This window comes from Puma concolor, chromosome D3, assembly GCF_028749965.1.
Source record: "Puma concolor isolate L17-30 chromosome D3, mPumCon1.1.hap2, whole genome shotgun sequence".
Taxonomy (NCBI): domain Eukaryota; kingdom Metazoa; phylum Chordata; class Mammalia; order Carnivora; family Felidae; genus Puma; species Puma concolor.
Window position 1 is genome coordinate 70,436,947 of NC_141678.1, and position 23,910 is coordinate 70,460,856.

At 45.0% G+C, this 23,910-nt stretch overlaps 1 protein-coding gene and 1 long non-coding RNA gene across 3 annotated transcripts in view; one reads left to right on the top strand and one right to left on the bottom strand.

The window, feature by feature from the left end:
- The window catches only part of MAPK4 (mitogen-activated protein kinase 4), a 152,694-nt gene that overhangs the window by 23,256 nt on the left and 105,528 nt on the right, over positions 1 to 23,910 (top strand). The gene's annotated exons all lie outside the window — the stretch shown is intronic.
- LOC147575623 (uncharacterized) lies at positions 9,377 to 12,285 on the bottom strand. Its single transcript, XR_015242565.1, has 2 exons — positions 12,228 to 12,285; positions 9,377 to 9,946 (listed from the first exon to the last, which is right to left on the bottom strand). It is a non-coding gene; the product is annotated as an uncharacterized LOC147575623 (long non-coding RNA).

The window sequence follows — 23,910 nt, forward strand, 5'->3', positions numbered from 1 at the left end:
ACAGGTAAACGTTAGAGGTCTTGGTCTGTCACCATTTTTCCCCGAACGAAGGAGGAAAGCGGCTCGGAAATATTAAGTGAGTTGCTCAAGATAACACCTCTGGGACATGGCAGCATAGGGCTCAGAGCTCAAATGTTTCTGGTATCTGGCCCTCCACTGGCCCCTCATTCCTGATTTCAAGGAGCTTCTCCAGCTTGGCATCAGACTTCAGAGAGATGGCTTATAATGAGCACCTCATAAAATGCTGAGATTGATTCTCCTCTAAGAAGAGGGACAAGTATGGTTTCTGACTGCCACGGTTATGAGAAATGTAACAGCCTCTTCCAGAGCAAGGACAGTTTTAATCAGCCAAAATGGCCTGGGAAGTTAATTAAGCAGCTCATTTTTAAATGGAGCCAGTGGATGAAAGGCAATGTGAGAGAAGGGCAAAGGACTTAGGAATGAGAGTGTTTTAAAGGCTTGCAGCCCCCTGCCTGTCATGAATAAGAAATGGGGCTGGGAAAACACAAGAGGCCCACAAGAGTTGAAGATAAAGAAAAGCCCAGGAAAGGGTTCAAGGACCTGCCAAGTGACTCCTATAGGGAAACTGCTTGGTTCCTTGTTTGGAGCAGGGAGTACTTGAGGGGCAGTAAGTTTTCGACAGATACAAACCTTTGAAGACCGGAGCTGGAGAAGAAACAGCCCCCCATGTAGAACCAAGGACAGAAACCCCCCTTCTCTCTGAGTCAGAACAATGCCATTACCCCTCACTGTGCACTTTGAAAGATCTCAATAGACAAACCAACGACACGACTGGCCTTCAGACCAGTGGAAGCTCCCAGCTCATGAGCCAATAATTCTAACTCCTTCTCTTGGTGTCCAGCCCTTCTTTCTCTCTGTTTTGTTTTCTATTACCTATGTGTGACTGAGGGCACAGAGTGGTTTAGATTTCCTTACATCGGTTAGAGGCTTTTGTTTCCAGGCAAGTTGGGCACTTACTGGCTGACTGAAGTGAGAAAGTATTGATTGATGGAAGCAAGAGGGTGGTCATTTGTTGCCTTCATAACTTGTGAAGGAATTGACTTCGAGTCATGGGATTTTAGAACTGAAAAAAAAAGGAACCTCAGAGACTGTCTAGTCTTTCAAGTAACACAGGTGTCTTTTCTGCAGCTACCAGAATAGATGGCAATTCAGACATTTTTGGAACACTTTGAGAAAGTTAGAATGTACTGCCTGTGTGCATGCTGCCTTCCATTTGTCAAATTTTTACCCATTAATCCTTACCTAGCACCTGCTGTGTGCCTGATGCTGGCACGAGTCCTTTATGATTAGGCCATTGATCCAACATGATTTTTATCTCTGTTTTACAGATAGAAGAAACTGAGACACAGGTTAAGTGACATGCCCAAGGCCATACAGCTAGAAAGTGACAGAGATAGGATTGGAACCCAGGCAGCCTGTTTCCACAGTCTGTGCATTTAACCAGCAGTTTGGCTGCCTCTCTAAGACATTTCTAGTCATTTAGGGCTTTTTTCTTATTTTGAACCAGCATTGGCCCCTTACAGTTTGTACCCCAGGGTCTTTCCCATGATGATTCATCAGTTAGTTTTGGATAAGCCATCATGCCTTCTCATTATCTTTTCTTCTCCAGGCTGGCAATCTTTACTTCTCCCAGCAATTTCTCATGTGGCATGATTTCCATGCCCTTGGTGTTTCCTCTGGTTGTATGCCAATTTCAGACAGCCTCGTAAAAAGCACCTGAGATTTAAGGTCAGACCCACCTGGGCTGGGATTTACTAGCTGTAAATACTTGAAAAGATACTTTATCAGTCTTTTGGAGCAGAGGGTCCTCCATTTGTGAAACGGGACCAACTCTAAACTCCCTGATTCATTGTTGGAACTATATACCTACGATGACAACTATATTCATTCCTCTCATCTGTAGATTCATACAATCCCAGTCAAAACTTTAGCAGGCTAATTTGAAGAAATTGACAAGTTGATTCAAAATGTATATGAAAATGCAAAGGTTCTAAAATGACCAAACAATATTTAAAAAGGAGAACAAAGTTAGAAGACTTGACCTGATTTCAAGACTTACTATAAAGCTACAGTTACAAAAGCAGTATGATACTGGTATAAAGAAAGACAAATAGATCAATGAAACAGAAGAGAATGCAAATAGACCCACACATCTTCAATTAGTTGATTTTTGGCAAAGATGCGAAGTCAGTTCAACAAGAAGGGCTTTTTAACAGGTGGTGTCGAAAAAAAATTATACCGGTTAATAAGATGAACCTTGACACTGACCCCACTGGACACATCAACACTAATGAGTTAAATCATAGACTTAGTGTGAATGCTAAACAGAAAACTTGAAGAAGAAAACACGGGAAAATATCTCTATAATTGTGGATTAGTCAAAGATTAGGACACCAAAAACACTGATCATAGTAGGAAAACAGGATATATCGGACTTTATCAAAATGAGATGTTTCTTTTTGTGAAGAAATGTTATCACGAATATGAATAGGGAATCTGCAGACTGGGAGGAAATATTTGCAACACATATAAATAAGTAGGACTTAATATGTAATAGTTGATGAACTCCTACAAGTCAGTAATAAAAGACAAACAACCCAGTGGAAAACATGAGCAAAAGACTTGAATAGATACTTGACAAAAGAAGATATGCAAATGGCCAGTAAGGAGGTTATACCATTTGTCATAAGGGAAACGCAAATTAAAACCACAATGAGATACTATTCACAACTGCTAGAATAGCTAAAATCAGAAAGCCTGGCAATAGCAGATGTTGGCAAGAATATGGAACAACTAAGATGCTTGGACAGTGCTGGTGGGAGTGTAAGATGATAGGACCATCTTGGAGGACTGGTTTGTCAGTTCTCATAAAGTTAGACCTACATCTGCTCTGTGGCCCGCCTATTTCACTCTTAGATCCTTATGTAAAAGAAATGAAGACCTATGTCCAAAGAAAAACTCATATGAGAATGTTCACAGCAGCTTTATTCATAATAGTCCCAATCTGGAATCAACCCAAGGGCCCAACCACAGGGAATGGGTAAATAAATTGTGGTATGATCATGGAAAATGGAATAATACTTAGCAATAAAAATGAGTGAAATACTGATGCATGAAACAGAATCTCAGAAACATAATAATGAGTGAAAAAAAAGCCAGGAAAATAAAGTACTTCCTAAATGCTTCTATTTAAGTGAGTTCAAGAAAACACAAAACTGGTGGTAGAAATCGTAAGAGTGGTTGACTTTGTCAGGAATGGATGGGAATTGACTGGAAGGCAGCATGAGGAAACTTTCAGGGGTAACAGGAATATTCTGTATCTTGATTGGGGTGATGGCTATATGGGCAGACATGGTCACCAAAACTCATTACGTTAAATACTTAATCTCTATGTAAATTCTGCCTCGATATTAAAAAATAATGATATCTGAAACTGAATAGGTTGCGATTTACTCTAAACAGTATACAGTGCCATGGGGCTGTTACTCCTCTGACTTAAACTCTCTGGTTCTATTAATGTGGCCTGAGGTTGCATTAGTTGGTTTTTTTTTTTTTTCATGTTGTTGTTGTTGTTGTTGTTGTTTTAGCAGCAACTTTCATTACAGTCTTGCCATTTATGGCATTTGTGGCTAAGGAAAACGGCCAAGCCTCTCTTCCTTTTAAGTGTGAATTGCTACCAAGCAGTGCTCCTTTCTGCAATCCTCCTTTGTTTACCGAAATGGGTCTATATGTAGCCCCTGAAGGAATGACTAGAACGGAGATAAACAAAGGAGGTATTTCAGGAGAGTAATGCTGTAAATAATAAGGACAGCTTACAGTGAACTAGTACTTAATGCCAAGTACTCCTCTAAAGCTTTACACATATTTACCAAGTGGAGTCTCAGAACAACTCCATGGGATAGGTGCTACAATCATCCTCATTTTATAGACAAGCTGATCTGAGGCACCAGGAAGTCAAGTGACTTGTCCAAAGTCATCTGGTCAGTAAGGGATGGAGTTAGAGTTCAAATCCTAGTCGGATCTGATGCTCAAATCTGTGTTCTTAGCTCTCATGCTACGCTATGTCTGATCCCCGGTTTGCTTCTTCTGCTTGATGCTTTCCCTCTAATTGACTTGATCTGTCTCTGGCTAATCCTCTTAGAATAGCTCAGCGTAGGTCATGCCCCTAAGGAGCATCATACCAGAGCAGAAATTTCTTGCAGGACTCCTGTGGGAGAACCTGTTTATAAGGAGTGGCTGGGCACAGTGAGGGAACAGCTCTCATGATCTTCAGGTCTCATTTCACGTTCAGCCTTCCAGGTTTCTCTCCACACACCAAAGCTCAGAGAGGTCCTTAAATAGCATCAGTCATCCTTGAGATGCATGCTGTGTTCTATGTATCTACCAAAATAGATATCAGTGGCATAAAGTCAGATTGGCGAAGCACTGCGTGGTATTATTTCTTGTCTAAAAGGAAGAGATTTGGCAGTTATCATTGGCCACAATTCCATAAATGGCAAAGAGTGTGATGACTCTGGGGTAGAAAAAACAGCACAGTCTCAAGCCACATTAATAGAAATAGCATGTTCAGAGCATGAGAGTAACAGCCCCCAAACACCTCATCACTGTTTAGAGTAAATCTCAGCATGTTCATTTTCAGATGTCATCATGATTATTTTAACATTGAGGTAGAATTTACACAGATCTGAAGAAGTATTTAGTTCAATGAATGGTTTTGTTTTTGTTTTAGAGAGAGAGAGAGCATGAGCAGGGGAGAGGGGCAGAGAGAAAGGGGGGGAGAGAGAGAAAGAGAGAGAGAGAGAGAGAGAGAGAGAGAGTCTTACGCGGGCTCCACACTCAGAGTGGGCCTGATGCAGGACTCAGTCTCATGACCATGAAGTCATGACTTGAGCCAAAATCAAGAGTCAGACACTTAACTAACTGAGCCACCCAGGCGCCCATAGTTGAATGAATTTTGATGACCATGTGCACCCATATATCTATCACCTCAGCCAAGACACAGAAGAATGTTTTGTCACCCCAGAAAGATTCTTCATGCCCCCTTCCAGTCAATTCCCATCCACCCTCACCAAAGGCATATTTTGATCCAGAGAGAAGAGGTCTTCTGGATCGGATTGGGACTTTTCTTTACTAACCTTTACCCAGGCACTTTGTACATATCATGAACCCAGGGGAAGAGTCCCTTAGAAGTGGGTGGCATAGAGTGGAGATTAGCTCCCTTCAGAGACAAATCCAATCTTATCAGGTAGAAACACTAAAAACTGATGATGTCCATGCCTAATGGCCAACCCTGGATAATGCTTACCTGCACTAAAATCATGACTCCATCCTGCTCATTTTCTTTCTAGACCAGTGGTCCCAGGGAGTCTTGCTAGATCAAAGCATAGGTTTCCGGTTTCATATCCCACAGGGAGCTGTCATGGAGCATTTAATTAACTAGAAAGTTCCAGGTGGTGGTTATAATTCTTATTTAGACCTTTTAATGATCTACTTTTTAAATAGTCTATGTCAAATTAGCCTTAAAGTCAAACAGAAAGAAGACATGAGAACACGGACCAGGAGGCACCCACAAGACAGGGTTATGCCACATGTTGGGGAGGTGCTTAACATGTATGCTTGTTTTGAGAAGGCATACCTGGCTTTACTCCATCCACGGTTCAGCATTGTATGCACACTCAAGCTCTTTGGGCTGCTGAATCTTCATCTGAAAATTAGGAGTATGCTGTTTCTCATTCTCAAGATGATTGGTTAATGAGATATTAAGTAGTTAGAGCTCTAAAAATGTATAAAAGAGGTATGTCATTAAGGAGCATTGCCATCTCTACAAAGCCATCACTACAGCTCCTTGAAGAAACTGAGCTGGTGGGGAAAAACCTCAGTGATGGAATTTAGGACCATAAAACAACTTTTTCAGTCCCTCTGTGTTTGAAAATTCACCCTTAGTCCTTCATCCTTCAGAGCCCCTCCCCCATTCCTTAACTCCCTCTCCTCCAGGCTGAAACCTGTAAGAAATGTTAGATCTTAAACTTGATCTTTTTTTTATTTTTTTATTTTTTAATGTTTATTTTTGAGAGAGAGAGAGAGACAGAGACAGAGCACGAATGGGACAGGGACAGAGAGGGAGACACAGAATCCAAAGCAGGCTCCAGGCTCCAAGCTGTTAGCGCAAAGCCAGCACAGAGCCCAATACAGGGCTCGAATCCACAAACTGCGAGATCATGACCTGAGCCAAAGTCGGATGCTCAACTGACTGAGCCACCCTGGTGCCCCGAAACTTGATCTTCTAAACTGAGTCAACTGACTTTAATATTAAACATCTACCACATGCCCAGCACTGTGAAAATTATAAAAATAAGTAAGAAATAGCTCCTCCCCTCCAGGAATTTACAGCTTGATCACATCACTTATATCAGGAGGAGAATCCCAAACAAAATGTGCCCTGTTTCATTCACTGACCAATACTTCTTACTAGTTTGTCTTGATTTGTCCAAGTCTTTGCTTTTTCCCCACATTAAGTAATTCCTGGGTTTCCTCTCCACAGTGAACAGTGGCCTCACCAAGAACGAATCCTTTCATGAACTTCTAATTCAAGACACAATTTTTTTTTCAATAATCACTGTATGCTTTGAAAGTCATAAGTAAACTTGATATTATTGTGCTATCAACTTATAGATGGCATTTGTTTAAAACATTTCCATACACCTTTATCTTCGTAGTTCATGCCTTAAGCTGACTTTAAAAAAATTTTTATTATTATTATTTTTAATGTTTGTTTTTGAGAGAGAAACGGAACACAAGCAGGGGAGGAGCAGAGAGAGAGGGAGACACAAAATCTGAAGCAGGCTCCAGGCTTCAAGCTATCTGCACAGAGCCGGACATGGGGCTCAAACTCACAAACCGTGAGATCATGACCTGAGCTGAAGTCGGATGTCCACAACCTACTCAGCCACCCAGGCATCCTGACTTTTTTTTTTAAAAACTAAACACCACACTTTTCCTGGATTTCACCAGCTTCTCTGTTAATATCTTCTTAACTGTTCCAGCATCCCAATCCAGAGTATGGCATCTTATTTAGTTGTCATGCCTCCCCAGTTTCCTCTGGTCTGTGACAATTTCTCAGTCTTTTCCTTGTTTGTTCATGACCTTGGCAGTCTAGAGGTGTGCTGGCTTAGCACCATGTGGCATGTCCACCAATCTGGATTGGCCTGATGTTTTTCTCAGGATCAGACTGGAGCTGGAGTTACAGGTTTTTGGAAAGAACACAGCGGTGAAGTGCCCTTCTCATCACATCATCTCGGGAGGCATATGACATCTACAGACATCATTGATGGTGTTAACCTTGATCACTTGGTCAAAGAGGTGTTTCCCAGGCTTTTCCACTGTAAGGGTACTCTTTCCCATTCCATACTCTTTCCTTTGGAAGTGGACCACTAAGTCTAGGACACCCTAAGCATCACCTCCTAAAGCAGAGTGTCTACATGTATTATTTGGTTGAATGTTTTTGAACGGAATTAATATTCAGCCTCTCTAGTACAGTGCGGTTCAACCTTGTGCTAAATTTCATCCTTGTTCTGTGCTTTGAGAACATTAGCTAATTAATCCTAATTAGACATTATAGCAGAATCTCACCAGTTCTCACATCACTGATTTGTAAATAGAACAGTTTTTCTAAAAACCTGTCAGTCTTTACTTCACGTCGGAGCTGAGATTTATAGAGCTGAAAGTGGCTGCATCAGTGAAGTCTGTACCTGTGAATGTATTTCTAAAGAGCTTATCTACCGAGCTTCAGCATGGGTAGTTTTCTACCAATATTTTACTTTGTATTTTCTGCTTTCCTGTGGAGCATTATCTTAAGTCATTTGAAAGAATGTTTGTGAAAAGAGCCTTGGATTTTAATCTATTTATTATATTACAGTTTCTAATGGAACACCTTCTCTAAGGAGCGCAAAGCCGATTACGATACCTAATTAGGTAATACGTGCATTCTCCTAAAACTCCAATGTCCTATGAGTTGATTTCCAGTGGAACAGAGTTTGGTATAGGATGAGTCTGTCTTGGATTTTGTCTGGTAGAATGCATTGTATTTGGTATTTAACATACATGGTCTTGTGTGTTATAATTAGTTTCCATTTACATGCATTTATGCTCTTCCCCAATCACACCGTAAAATGTTTTGAGAGAGTAGTCTGTGACTTACAGCTTTGTCTCTAGTGGTGACGAGCGTGTGGCATCTGTGGTAAACGTTGTTGGTCATCTGTCCAACATCCACGTGCCTCTTTCCTTCTATCCAAGAATCCCAGTTTGTTCAGGTACCCTCTCTTCCTCCTCAGCCAGATGTTTCAGGAGAAACTGAGCCACCCTTAGCTCCAGGGGTGGATCTGAATGGCTTAAGGGCGTTCATCCTCTTTGCTCATGATTAGTTTAGGATGTGCCTATGACCCTAAAGAGGCCAGTGAGACAGCTTACTGGGGGGTTCTGATAAAAGTTTCCTCCAATTTAAGGAAAGGGTACAAGGAGAGGCGAGATGGTTCCTTTCCCCAGGACACTGTCACGTGTAACTTTGAAGATTGGAGCCACAGGAACCACTCACCTCCAGTGGAAGCAGGAAGCCAAGAGAACCTCAGGGAAATGCTGTGGCTGCCAGTGTTGTGAAACAATAAATGTACTTACTGTTTAAGCCACTTGGAGATACTGTTTCTCCTTACTTGGGGCCAGAGGCATCCTGAATGATACAGGATTATCAACAAATATTTTTATTTGATGGATTTTAGTGCCAAAGGAACCCTTTGGCCTCTTTGGAAGAAGGGATTAAAATTGAATTAGAAGCACTAGTTCCCTTTAGGAAGGTAGTTTCACACCAGTTAGAAAATTCTAAATAATAGGGGTGCCTGGGTGGCTCAGTTGGTTGAGTCTTGGTCTGACTCTTGATTTGGTCCGACTCTTGATTTCAGCTCAGGTCTTGATCTCAGGGTCATGGGATTGAGCCCTGCATCAGACTCCATGCTGAGCACAGAGCCTGCTTAAGATAATCTCTCTCTCCCTCTGCCCCTCACCTCCACTCTCATGCTCTGTCTCAAGAAGGAAGGAAGGAAGGAAGGAAGGAAGGAAGGAAGGAAGGAAGGAAGGAAAGAAGGAAGGAAGGAAAGAAGGAAGGAGGGAGGGAGGGAGGAAAGGAAGGAAGGAAGGAAGGAAGGAAGGAAGGAAGGAAGGAAGGAAGGGGAGAGAAAGAAAAAATTTTTAAAGAGTATGTAGTTCTTATTCCTGTTCATTCTTTTCTCACAAACGTATTCATTAAATATTATTTTAAACTTCGGTATGGTTTATGACTCAAGAACATAAAGTAAAATAGTTGGAATGCAGTAGATTGGTCTGTTTTATTCTAGAATGCCAGTAGCGTGGTTTCTGGGGTCATGAAGTGGTCTGGATTGTAGCCTGTCCTGAAATAACATGCAACTCTCTCCTCCAAAGGTGGTTTTCTATCCCTTCCACCCTTCTTCGGTGGCATCCCTCTCTTTCCCTTTCTTCTGGCCATCCTCATGTGGGGAGATGTCCCCCGGGCTGTCCCCACAAGCAGGATTAGCCCCCGCCACAGCCTGCCCGGGTCCTGGGTAGGATGCACCCCTTCACTAGAGCCTACCCTTGAGATTTCCCCCACTATTTCTCAGAGATCCTATTTGCTGCTTTATGGCATCAATTTGTGACCATCTCATTTCTTATCAGGACTTTGCATGCTGACATCTATTGGACTCTACTCCCAGGGATCTTGTTTCTCAGCCTTTTCCTGTGATCTGCTTGATCAGACACATTCTATACTCTGCTCGTCTTCCTTTGCTGGTCCTGCTGCCCCACAGGTGCTTATTGTGAAGGGGTTACCAGGAAAGTTCTCTCCATTTCCAGGGACACTTCAGTTTGTTTTCTCTCCATCCTAAAGAAAAGGCTCATTAATTTGGCATCTTAAACCTTAACCCAGTAAGTAAATTTCTTTTTTCTTTCCAGTCAACAGATCAGTATTTCCTGGCTTAGGAAATTCCTCAGCTTTATCCTCTATATTTTTTTTACACTGTGTTTTTCAAATTATTTTTCTCAGACAGTAGTCCTTAAGGTGCTTGTAGAAAGATGATGCCATAGACTTAGTCATTTGAGAAATGCTGCAGACCTTCCCAGAGTCACCATGCATCTGAGCACATTATAAGGTCCGTGCCCTTGATCCAATGTAAAGACAAGACAACTGTGTAGCTTGTTGGGTCATTACTGCCCCCAGCCCCCCAGCCCCAGGGTCTGTTCAGTAGTCTATGGAACCTACAGAGTAGAACTTAGAATCTCCTGAACCTCCCAGAACTTTGCCACCTGCAAGCCTCTGCTTCGGATGGTGGGTGGTTCCTTGGAACATCCTCACTCCCTGTCTTTATATCAGAATGGCCAGCCCTCCCCTGAGCCTGGAGTGTCCATGTGATAATTTACTTTAAGATATTTCCAGGGGCGCCTGGGTGGCTCGGTCGGTTAAGCGTCCAACTGCAGCTCAGGCCATGATCCCGCGGTCTGTGAGTTTGAGCCCTGTGTCCGGCTCTGTGCTGACAGCTCAGAGCCTGCTTCGGATTCTGTGTCTCCCTCTCTCTTTCTGCCGCTCCCCCACTCGTGCTCTGTCTCGGTCTCTCAAAAATGAATAAATGTTTCAAAAAAATTTTTTTTAATATTTACACATGAGGGGCACCTGGGTGGCTCAGTTGGTTGAGCGTCCCACTTCAGCTCAGGTCATGATCTCGCGGTTCATGCGTTCGAGCCCCGTGTTGGGGTGGCTGTCTGCTGTCAGTGTAGAACCTGCTTTGGATCCTCTGTGCCTCCCCCCACCCCTCTCTGTACCTCCCCTCCTTAGTACTCTCTCTCAAAAATAAATAAACATTTAAAAAATACATGAAAAAATATATTTCCCTATGAAAGTTGCAGCAAGGAGAATGGACACGATTTAACTTCATTCCACACCCTAAGGGTAAGTGCTTAGCATTTGAAATATCGTAATCCAGAGTCAACATTCCATAGATAGCTACTTAGCGTTCAAGGTATCCTTGAAATCTGCACCTGAGGGTTAATTAGCATAAAGCAGGTAAGATACGATTTTTCCTTGGTGTGGTGTTTGAGAGCAGTGATTGGTTGGGAAGGTGGTCCAGGCCGCGCCTCCTGCCTGACGAGAAGAATCCCACAAGCCCAGGCAAAGTTGGGCGTCTTGGGGTCCTGAAGATGCTGCTTCCTAGAGGCCTCCTGCTGCTTGTGCCCAAAGCAGGCCTGGCCGGAATATGGAATATTTTCGCAGCCTTTTGAGAAGCAAGGTGCTGGCCGAGGGCCAGGATGGGGACTTTCCTGAGCTGCAGGAGCTGTTCATGTGACTGTTTGCAGGCTTGCTAATGAATATTAAACAGTTGGCTGAGTTTTATCTAAGACTTGCTTAAAGAGAGTCATACCTGGCATGGGGAGGGTAGGAGAGAGGGGCTGTTTGGCTCTCAGCTAAACCAGAGGCTGCTGATAGTTACCAGAAGAACCTGGCAGACAGTTTGGCCTGTTAGCAAAGGGGTCAGTTGTCCTCAGGCCGTGACAACAGGCTCAATCCCTGTCCCCATTCTCACTGAGCTCAGGGTGACGCTGACCAGGGCATAGAGTGGTCAGCCACCCCAGAGCCCTGCCAGCTCCGTGGGCTTTTATTTCCCTGATCTCTGTCCCGCGGAGTAACAGTGGCTGCATTAGGGACTTCTGAGTGACTAAGGCACTCAAGGGACACCCACATCTCCTCGTGCCCCGTGACCACCACCAAGAGGTGTTTCCTGGGTGTCCTGCCGTCCTCATCTTCCTACTCCTCCCTGCCCCCACATTCTTGGGGTTCTTGCAGGAGCCACTCCTGTACCGGGAAATGCCACACTGTCACCCCCTCCAGAACCCAGTCTTCCACTTCAGTCCCTGTGGTCACTCTTGTCTTTTCTATGCCTCAGAGTCTGCACCTGCAAAATGGGTGTAATAATAGTATCCCCTTTATGGGCTTGTTTTTGGGGAAACCAGCTTATATAGGCAAAGCCTCTAGAACGCTGCCCAGCAACTTGTAAGCATTTGTGTATGTTCATTATCCACCTCCTCCCTCCCTCTCTCCCTCCTCCTCTCTCTCTCTCTCTCTCTCTCTCTCTCTTTAATTATCAAAGCTTTATCTTAACAGGAGGACTCACCTGCCTTATACCACAAGGAATGGATGAATTCATTCCTCCATAGAAGGTTTTAACAGGCTTTTGTCAACCAGGATAGATGTCACAAAGACCTTGTGCTAACATTCTGTAGCTTACTTGGAAGAAAGTCCCTTTGGTCCTTGGAATTTATTTGCTTTTGGTTTACATGGAGCTCTAATAAGCATGATTTGCTTTCCTACCCACAGAAGATTTTTTTTTCCTTTTAAGACTATTCCTTCTTTTTTTTCCTCCTTTTTTTTTAAATTTAAATTTTAGTTAGTTAACATACAGTGCAATATTGATTTCAGGAGTAGAATTGAGTGATTCATCACTATAAGAAAACAACCTTTTTTTTTGAGAGAGAGAGAGAGAGAGAGAGAGAGAGAGAGAGAGAGAGAAAGAGAGAGAGAAGATCCTAATGTGGGACTTGATCTCACGACCGTGAGATCATAACCTGAGCTGAAATCTAGAGTTGGATGCTTAACTGACTGAGCCACCCAGCTGCTCCCTCACAGAAGATTAGAAATAGCAAATTAGAAGGAACTTGTATGAGGCAAGAAGGGACTGGATAGTGAAGAAAGAGTCATATAAATATAAAAATGAGACAAAAGCACTTCCAAATTCTGGGATCATTTGGGTAGAAGAAAAGACAAAATAGTCCCATCCCTCAGTGGTTGTTCTAAAGCCTGGGATAAGGATGGCCCTGAGTGATGGAGACGTGATTAAATGATTTTTAGCATGCTTTGTTTAATGAGGAAGGAAAGTAGGTGACAAACTTTAGAACTTCCAACGAAGTGGTAAATGTTAAAGTTTCGATGCTGAAAGTGATCAGTCATCCTTCTGTTATTTGTTAAGGCAACTTACATGGCATACCCAGTGCCCGGATCATCTGGATACAGGAATAAGGCATCCTTCACGCGGTTCCAGCAGGTCGTGTTTGTAAGATACCCCCTAATCCATCAGATGCACGCTCGTTTAGCAGAGAAGCAACCCCCAAGCCCGAGTCCCGTTGGAGCAGTATAGGCGCACTGAGAAAAGACAGAGACGGAGAATACAAAGCCCAAGGAAGAGACCAGTGCCTGTAAACACGGCAGCTCTTTTCTCAGTCCTATTTTTACCATCTGCTCTTTGTCTCTCCCTAGAAGGCCTTACCCACGGTTATGTTTTGCTAAGTTGAGAGCAGATATATTTTAGACGTACCAGGGAAGGCCTGTGGAATATTTTGCTTTGAGCTGCAAAGATGGTCACCAGGCCACACTGTGCTGAAGTTTGCCTTGGCTTTTCAGCTGTGGCCGGTCCTCCAGGGAGGTGCCCTGAGCAGGGGCTTGGTCCCACCAGGGACTCAAGCATGACCCAGTTTGGATTCTGACTTGTGTCTTCCTCAGAGATACATAAGTTGGTAAACAGGTAAGGGCTTTGGAGGTCTGTGACAAATGATAGGGCAAGAAACAGCCTTAATTACTGAACCTGTTTCCCCATTAAAGAGGAGGATGATAATTACAGTTGACATTATAACTCCCGCCATTTGTTAAGGTCTTACTTTGTACCAGGCACTGAGCACGCATCAACACCTCAGCTCAGACGCTGTCAGCCCTACCAAGTAGCTACTTTATATAATAGAAAGATCAAAGCCCAGAGAGGTTAAGTGTCTTATCCAAAGTCACACAGCTAACTAGAGAAGGACCTGAAGTCGAAGCCTAGACCTATCTTGCCCCCAAGGACCATACTTTAACCATAGGGTCAGCACCAGGGATGATCATCTCCTTCCCCTGGGACCCATGTAGCCTTTGTGTGGAGGAAAGAGCCAAGAGAGGGCTCCCGGGGAGTATGTTCTGAGGGAGGAATGCCGAGGAGAAAGATATGGGTCCACCTGGACAGGGCCTTGATGAAACCCTGCCTGACCATAGCGCTTCTCCCGGAATGGGCCCCCTGCCCTAGGCGCTGTGCCAAAACACAGCAACAGCAGAAGTGTCCCCTCCCACCATGCGAGGGAAACTCTTTATGCCCCCGCTACGCCCGTGGCCAACATGTGCTTACTCTGGGTTTTTTCGGGGTCACTTCTGACTGGACAGTTTGATTGCTGATCTCCTTAGAAATGCAGTCTAGGCCTGAGGCTGCTTTTGTTCGGGATGCGTCTCAGGGGCAGCTAAGCTGCCATTCCTTCCAGGAGGTGGAGGGGGGAGGCCCAGCTGCTCAAGCTTCCTTCCAGCGGCCAGGCCATCCGGAGAGGATGCCTGCTCTCCTGGGAGGCCCTGGCCCTCTGTTCCCTCTCTTTCCAGCTGGCATGACTGTCACTCTGCTTTCCCAGGGAGCAGGGCAGACTCTGTGCGTTGCTTTAGTCTGGTCCCCGTTCCCCCAGATCTTGTCTGGTAGGTAAGCAGCAGTGGGCAGGAAAGATCAGAGGATCACTTGGGCCACATCTCAAAGGGGAAGAGCAGTGCGGGCAGACCGTGCTTAGTCCCCGTGCTCTGGAGCCTTCTTGAAATGCAGGGAATTCTGGGCTGCAACAGGAAACGAAGGCTTATTGTTTCATGGGATCCAAGGGAAAAAAAAAAGGAAGAAAGAGGAGAAGTAGCAGGTATCACGCTAACACTAAGAGTGCTGCCAGGGCTCAGGTCTGTGCCCCGGAGGCAGACGGACATGGGGAGAGTTACCACCTGCCATGACCTGCCATGACCTGCCATGACCGTGGACATTTTCTGAGTTTTTGAGGGAGATTAGACACGTGAAGGCAAAGGAGTCCTGGCAGGGAACAGTGTGGAAATGTTACAGGGTGGGAGAAAGGGGCCAGCTTTGTGAGGGTCTTGAGTATCAAACAGAGGAGTTGAAGTTTTGTCTTCTACACCAGGGATCCATTCAAGGTTCTTGAAGAGGGATTGTCACCCAGTGAAATAGTGGTCAAGTGAGATTAGCCCAGCAGTAGCACGTTCCATTGAAATCCATGCCTACTTCTGGAAAAAGAGCTTTCAAAAAGGCTGCCCTGTTGGTAGCCTGATGTGAGTCACCGTGTCGTCTTTAGTGCTTGTCTGTCCACCATAGACTTACAGTTCTCTGCCCGCTGGGAACACAGGATTGCATTTCCTGTCTAGCCTGAAGTTAGATGTCACTATGACTCCCTTAGACCATTGCAAGGATCGGTAAGATTTTTTTTTTAATGTTTATTTTTTATTTTTGAGAGGAAGAGAGAGCGTGAGTGGGGAGGGGCAGAGACAGAGGGGGACAGAGGATCTGAAGTGGGCTCCACACTGACAGAAGCGAGCCTGATGGGGAAGGGGCTCCCAGCCACAAACCACAAGATCACAACCTGAGCTGAAGTCGGGGCTCAACCGATTGAGCCACCCAGGCATCCCTCAGTAAGATTTTTTTTTTAAAGGACTAGATAGTAAATATTTTCAGCTCTACAGTCTCCACTGCAGCTGCTCAGCTCTGCTGTCCAGGTGTGGAAGCAGCCACAGATGATATGTAAAGAGTAGGTGCAGCCATATAAAACTCTACGTGTTCCAATAAAACTTTATTTAGAAAAACAAGCGGCTGGGGCGCCTGGGTGGCGCAGTCGGTTAAGCGTCCGACTTCAGCCAGGTCACGATCTCACGGTCCGTGAGTTCGAGCCCCGCGTCAGGCTCTGGGCTGATGGCTTCGAGCCTGGAGCCTGTTTCGGATTCTGTGTCTCCCTCTCTCTCTGCCCCTCCCCCGTTCATGCTCTGTCTCTCTCTGTCCCAAAAATAAATAAAAAACGTTGAAAAAAAATTAAAAAAAAAAAAAAAAAAAGAAAAACAAGCGGCTGGCTCAAGGGCAGGAGTTTGCTGACCCCCTGACTAATGCATTGTGAGTGGAAGTGATACTTCTGGACAGAAGCTCTGATTGTGATGTGCAGAGCAGTCATGGAGGCACATGTGAAAGTGAAGCCTTTGCCAGCCTGGGACCCTGAACAGGAAGGAGAAATAGACTTGGCAGTGTTAAGCCATTGAGATTCGATGTTTCTTACTGTAGCATAACCCGTCTCTGATACTGTCTATTCTTTGCACAGGAAGCATCACCATGGGCGTTGTCTTTGTCTTCACGGCTAACATGTAGCATGTAGCCAAGCACCACATGGAGGCCTTTACCAACTTTGTTTCAATAACTCCTTTAGACAGCCATGCGACATGTATAATGTTGTAATATCCATTGTCACAGAAACAGGAAGGTGAAGCCTAGAGAGGTGAAAATGTGCCCACCATCTCACCAGTGACTAAAGGTTGCATCTAGGACTTGAGCCTGGGTCTTCTAATTCTAAACCCCAGGTTCTTAACTGCTGTGTATCCTGCCTCGGGTTCAGCTCTTGGGATTATTTTTTCTTTTATCCCTTTGCCTCTGATCACTGCTCTTGGCTGTGTGTGCTATTTAGACATGACCCATAGTGGCCCTGTCAGCAGGGTGAGAATGAAGAGTCTTTCTTCCAGAAAAGTCCTGGTCTGAGCAGTGGAGCAGGTAGATGGAAATAGCCAGAGGGATGAATTGGGTTGGCAGCTCAGACACACAAGCAGATGACCACTCTGGAGATTGGCAGATCCTAGAGGTCGCTCTCAGTCACGTGTTCGTATATTTCCATCAGTCACCTCCAAGGCACATCGCCATCTTTACATTCTCAGCCATGTTCTTGTCTTTTTTTGAAGGGAAAAAATAATTTATATTCTGGAACCGTCTTGAGAAACAGTTAACTCCCCTTCCTGGCCTGGCAAAGCATGGAGCAAGCTAGGACAGTCATCTTTGATGAGTTTGCAGAGAATTTACCAGTCTTGTGTTGCAATGACCTAAGTTTGCTCAAGTAATAAGAAGCCCCAAAATGAGCTCTTATAACTTCTGAAGAGCAGTCTCCGAAGGTACTACTCATCGTGTTATTCAATATTCTCTATGTAAAGTCTCAATTAATTTCTCTACAGTGTCATGGAAAATTTTCTGCCGTTAAAACGATACCTTTCTATAACCAAAAGTGAGAATTACATGAATGATTATGTTTCCCTTCTTACTTTGGCTGTTGGGAAACAGGATTTATTTGATATTTGGAGATAATAACCATTTTAACTCAAGATCAGAGTAGATTATCTTCACCTGTCTCCCCTCCCCCCTGCACCTCTGGGTTCAGATCTCTGTTTCTGACCTTAAGTTTTAAATCAGGGGTGCCTGGGTGGCTCAGTCGGTTAAGCGTCTGACTCCGGCTCAGGTCATGATCTCGCGGATCACGATTTCGAGCCCCGCGTCCAGCTCTGTGCGGACAGCTTAGAGCCCGGAGCCCGCTTCAGATTCTGTGTCTCCCTCTCTCTCTGCCCCTCCCCTGTTCACACTCTGTCTCTCTCTCTCAAAAATAAATCAACATTAAAAATATTTAAATAGTATAACGTTCTATCACAGGTAACTGAAAATCCTTCTTTGAAGTGGATAAGATATAAATTATAGTTAAAGCCTCACGTGGCCATGTTATAGCAAGTCAGCGAGTGGTGCGGAGTTAAAACTGAGAGCCACTGATTGTGTCCTTCTGCTTGGACGACCCTGTGTATCATCTAAGAGTGTGGTCAGAGTTTGAGGTATCTTGCAAGCACAAATTCACTTCCTTTTCCATAAAGACGACTCAAGCCACCTTTGTTCTATTTTTTTTTTTTTTTTTAACACTTACTCATTTTGTTTTGAAAGAGTGAGAAAGAGCGTGAGTGGAGCAGGGGCAGAGAGAGAGGGAGGCACAGAATCCGAAGTAGGCTCCAGGCTCCGAGCTGTCAGCACAGAGCCCGGCGTGGGGCTTGAATTCATGAACTGTGAGATCATGACCGGAGCCGAAGTCGGACATCCAACCGACTGAGCCATCCAGGTGTCCTCCTGTTCTAAATTCACTGCATGCATGTCCCAGTGACCTAGGAGATGTTTGGTCCATCAGACTTGATAAAATTCGTAAGAGCAGAGAGAGCTTTTAGTAAGTACTTGCTTGCTGGATATGGAGTATTTCACGTGTTCTGTCATGATCCTTCCTCGGACTGTGAGACCTGCCTTATGACAGGGATGAGGAAACAGGCTCAGATAGTGAAGTGACTTTGCCGATTAGATAGGTAAAGTGTCACTGAGGACACACAGTGTGTAAAAACAGAACCGAGATTTAAACACAGATCTTTGTGACTGAGAACTACACTCTTTCTGCAATGCTGCTTTTTCTTTCTTTCTTTTTTTAAGTTTATTTAGTTTGACAGAGAGAGAGAACATGTGTGGGATAGGGTCAGAGAGAGAAGGAGAGAGAATTCCAAGCAGGCCCACGCTGTCAGCTCAGAGCCCAGCGTGGGACTCGAACTCATGAACCGTGAGATCATGACCTGAGCTGAGATCAAGAATTGGATGCTTAAGCGACTGAGCCACCCAGGTGCTCCGTGTGCAATGCTGCTTTTAACTTAAAAAAAAAAAAAAAAAAAAAAAAAAAAAGGTGTTTATTTTTGAGAGAGAGACAGAGCGCAACCAGGAAAGGGCCAGAGAGGGAGACAGAACCCGAAGCAAGCTCCAGGCCCTGAGCTGTCAGCACAGAGTCCCCCATGCGGGGCTCAAACCTGTGAACCATGAGATCATGACCTGAGCCGAAATCGGATGCTTAACTGACTGAGCCACCCAGGCGCCCCTGCAATGCTGCTTCTTGATGATAATGATGGTGATGCCAGTACTATTCTCCTACATGCCAGTCCTGTTCTCAGTGCTTGCTACGTGTTAATGCATCACAGTATCCCTATAGTAGGTTCTGTTGCTACTTGTATTTTGCTGATGGGGAAACTGGAGGCACAGAGAAGTTAAGTGACTCGCCGTTGGTCCCATAGCTGGTAACTGGTGGATGCAGGATTTGAATCTGGGTAGTTTGGCATTAAAACCCAGTCAGTCGTTATGCTGTGCTGTCTTTGATCATACTCGTCTACAGATGTGGTGGAGGCAGTGGATAGAAAACTAGGATTTGGGGTCATGAAGCCTGGTTCCTGGTGCCAGATGGGCCCCTGAGGAGCTGAGAGGTGTTGGGCAGGTCGCCTCCCTTCTGTGCCCATCAGGGTCACGGATAGAAGAGCAGAACCAAGCCAGTTACTTTAATAGAGTTTGACAGAGGGAATCGGTTAAATAGGTGTGGGAGGCCTGCAGAGGCAAAGAGAATCTGCACGAAACGGGAGAGGTAACTGCAGAGGCCGCCGCCATCCCTGGGGCTGAGGGAACAAAGGAAAGCAGCCTGGGGGAGGCTTGCCGCATCTTGGCTCAGACTTGAGAGGAAGAGGGCCCTGCCGGAAAAGCCTCCTCCCACTTCACTTGCAGTCTCCCTCTAGTGCCCCCTGTTGGTGGAAACTGACAGAGCACCAGTGTCAAAGGACAACGTGACTTGCATTTTTGCTGATTTCCAGTCCAGCATCACTGAGCAGGGTATAGAGAGAGGGGGTTCGGAGCTGAGACAGGCACTTCGTAGCAGGTACACTTCTTCATTTGTAAAGTGATGAGACGGAACACGTGGTGTGCTGGGTGGGGGGTCAATGGTGCTCCACTTACCTCTCTCCTAGGCTTCTATCATGGCAAGAAGGTACAGCTGATCAAGTTCATCCCCTCCTCTCCTCACCCCAATTAGTGAACATCTTGAGACCTTATATGTCCTTTATCCTCGTCTAGGCCAAGGACGGTGCTTGGGGAGGGGTGTGGTTATTCATTATATGCTCGAATTGTTTAATTATTGAATTTTGACACGCACATAAGTCACCCAGTATTCAATGACCACAGACTGTGCCGAGCCTTGGGCCAGGGACTCTGGGGAAGCAGGGCACACACAAAGCATGGCCTGACTATAAATGAGCTTACAGTCTTGTTGTAGGGGTGAGATGAACCTGATGAGCAGATCGTGGCTTTTTGGGTAGGCTCAGGTGCAGTTTGACTTCAGGGAAGGGAGACAGATCTGCTTGGCTGGAAGAAGGTTTCACGAGGGAGTGGTTTCTTACCAACCTCCCGTGTCCTGACCCGGAGACGCAGTTTCTCTAAAAACGTATGCTTGGGAGAAGCTATTTATTCTAACATTCTGTCCTGTGGCATCTAATGGGCTTCTCCTCAGTATCAACTTCCCATCCTGAGCCCAATAGCATGCAACTTCCTATGTTTTTAAATTTTTTTATGTTTACTTATTTATTTTGAGAGGGTGGGGAGGGGCAGAGCGAGAGGGGGGTGGAGAGAGAATCCCGCAGGCTCTGCGCTGTCCGACGTGGGGCTTGAACTCAGGAACCGGGAGATCATGACCTGAGCCGAAATCAATAGTCGGATGCTTAACCGACTGAGTCACCCAGGTGCCCCTTCCTATGGCTTTTCTTTCTTTCTTTTTTTTTTTTTAATGTACGTTGAGACAGCAGGAGAACAACCAGCAGAGTTACCTATTTGTGGCTGCAGAAAATCTGCAACAGCAACAGCGAAGTGCCCTTGGGTGCAGCCACGAACGCTTCCTGACCTACCTCCACCAAATGAGTGAGTGGGCCTTTTGCTGGAAGGTGGCACAGAGCTACTTTTGCAGGCTTGGCCCAGAGTGTAACCTTGCAGATGTTGTCCCAGGGAGACAGCTGGGACAATGTTCCCTGGCCTCCAGGAAGGCTTCAGGGAATCATTTAATGAACCAGTACCTGATCTCCAAGGTCTCCGGAGAAGGATAAAGTGACCCAGAGGAGATGGTAGCATTCCTCCAGTGGCACCTGTGCACGTCAGCAAGTCACGGGAACCCTGGATTGAACGACTGAGGAGGACTCTGCTGCTGGATCCCTTCGAGGTGATCACACTGTTGACACCACTTCCCCCCCGTAGGATTCCTAGTGAAGGAACGGGGCTGTGCTTTTTACACAGAGCCCACAGGTGCAGTCCCTTCGTCCTCCTTTTCATTTCACTTTTTGTTTAAGAAGGTTCGAGTTTTTAAAAATTTATTTTAGAGAGAGCATGCATGTGAAGGAGGGGAGAGGCACAGAGGGAGAGAGAGAGAGAGAGAGAGAGAGAGAGAGAGAGAGAGAGAGAGAGAGAGAGAATCCCAAGCAGGCTCCACACTCAGCGTGGAGCCCATGACCCTGGGATCATGACCTGAGCTGAGATCAGGAGTTGAACGCTCAACTGACTGAGTCACCCAGTCTAGTTTGGATTTTTAAAGATTGAAGTATGCTGCATAAACTAAAGTTCGTAGGTCTTAAATGTCGAGCTTGATGGATTTTTTCCACATGTATACCCTATGTGACCAGATAAAACTATAGACTATTTCTAGCAGAAGTCTTCTTCGTGCCCCTCCCAGGTAGTTCTCTCCATCCTCCCATTCTGACTGAGGATTAGTTTTGCCTGGTTTTGAACTTCATATAAATGGAATCAGAGCCAAAAGTACTCAATCACGTCTGGTTCATTTGCTGAATACTGTACAATTCCATTTTTTTAATGGGGGAAGTAGAAGTAACTTCAGACAAGTGGCATGACTTGAAAAAGTTTCACATCTGCAGCCCTATACCATTTACCGTCACACAGCCACAGCCCATTCGTTGTCTTTGATCCATCCATCCATCTACACCCATGTGGAGAGATGGCTCTGTGTCAGGGGTGGTTCTGGTTGCTGGACATGTAAATATGAGTAAATCACCCTGCCTTCAAAGATCTCCCAGTGTAATGGGAGAGAGGTTTTAGGGGGATTGTCAAGGTGTAGAGGGGATAGAACTCTGTACAAGAAGCTGTGTTTGTATGTGGAGTCTGAGAGGAGAAGGAGGATGGAGAGGAGGAGGAGGGAGAGGCAGAGGAAGGGCGGGGTCAACTGGAGGGCTCGAGGAGGAGATGTCATTAGAAGAGAATTTCATTGTTGGACATTCTTCTTGTGTTTTCTTACCAACAGGGCTACTAACTCTAAGAAAATAGGGTTGGGGTCATCTTCTGTGAATATCTTATAGGACCTTGCGGTCATAGATCTAGCAGGAAATTGAGGAAATTGTTGCTGAATTCATGACCCACAACCTCCAAAAATGTCTTTTCTAAGAGGATGAATACAATACCTAGAGCTTTCTAACCAGGCAGAGAGCAGAAAGTGGCAGGTTGCCATCTTGATTTGATTAGACACCTAGAAAGATTGAGGGTAAACAAAAACAGTTTCAGAAGAGTTCCTGGTGTGAAACCTTCTAGCTAGGGTAAACATAGGGCCCTATCTGAATTTCTGAAAATTGTGTCCATTACCTTTCTTCTCTAGGTAGGTGGGAATTTTCTTCAAGATCTCTTCATTCTGCCAGAATGTAAGAATACACACTTTAGCAGACGTATGCTAAGGTGATCCCCCAGGATGTATAACCCTTGTATAATATCCCTTTATTATTCCCTCCTCTTGATCATGGCAGAACCTATAACTTGCTTCTAACCAACAGAATATGGCAAAGATGGTAGGATGTCACTCCCATAAATTATATTATGGTAAGTCTCTGCCTTAGCAGGTTGGAGAGATAGGGTCACCTGCTGGCCTTGAAAAAGCTTACAGTCATATTATAAAAGGGCCATGAGGCAAGAAACTGTGAGTGGCCTGACTGGCTTCCATCCAATAGCCAGCAAGAAGTTGAGACTCTAAGTCCTTTAGCTCCAAGGAAATGAATTCTGCCAACAACTGAATGACCTTGGATTCTTCCCCAGTCAAGCCTGAAGATGAGCATGCAGCCCATTTGACAGCTTGACTGTAAGCTTGAGACTTTGATGTGGGACTCTCGACCTACAGAAACTGTGAGATAATAAATGTGTCTTACTTTAAGCTGCTAAGTTTGTGGTAATTGGTTACACAGCAATAGGTAACTAATTCACACACTATCTGCAACCACTGATTGTGTCAGAACAGTCCCTCAGTGACATGTGGCTCTACAGACACCTTGAGTCTGATATACCATACGCAGGATATGGGAATAGCCAGTGAGTTCCTTTCAAGGGTGTCATTTAACATCTTATTTCACACTACTGTGGGCTCTGACTTATCTGAGAAGTAAACAAGGGCATCACATTGTTTAGGGCATAAGTTTAGTTGCTCAAGAAAGACCCCTTTTTTTCTTTTAATTTTTTTTAATGTTTATTTTTGGTAGAGACCTATCGTGAGTGGGGGAGGGGCAGAGAGAGACAGAAACACAGAATCTGAAGCAGGCTCCAGGCTCTGAACTGTCAGCACAGAGCCCGATGTGGGGCTCAAACTCACAAACCCTGATGAGATCACCACCTGAGCCAAAGTCAGATGCTTAACTGAGCCACCCATGTTCCCCAAGACTGCTTTTTTAACATTTGTTGGGCCTCAGGCAAGAATACAAATGGATGACCTACCATATGTCTAAAGAATAAAAGTTATAACTCTCTGTTATATATACTGTGTTCTGCTACTTTTTTTTTTTTTTTTAATTTTTTTTTTCAACGTTTTTATTTATTTTTGGGACAGAGAGAGACAGAGCATGAACGGGGGAGGGGCAGAGAGAGAGGGAGACACAGAATCGGAAACAGGCTCCAGGCTCTGAGCCATCAGCCCAGAGCCTGACGCGGGGCTCGAACTCACGGACCGCGAGATCGTGACCTGGCTGAAGCCGGATGCTTAACTGACTGCGCCACCCAGGCGCCCCCGTGTTCTGCTACTTTGACAAATATATTTTCATAATCACAAAATATATATAAAGTCATTGTCTTTATATCATTGAAAGTT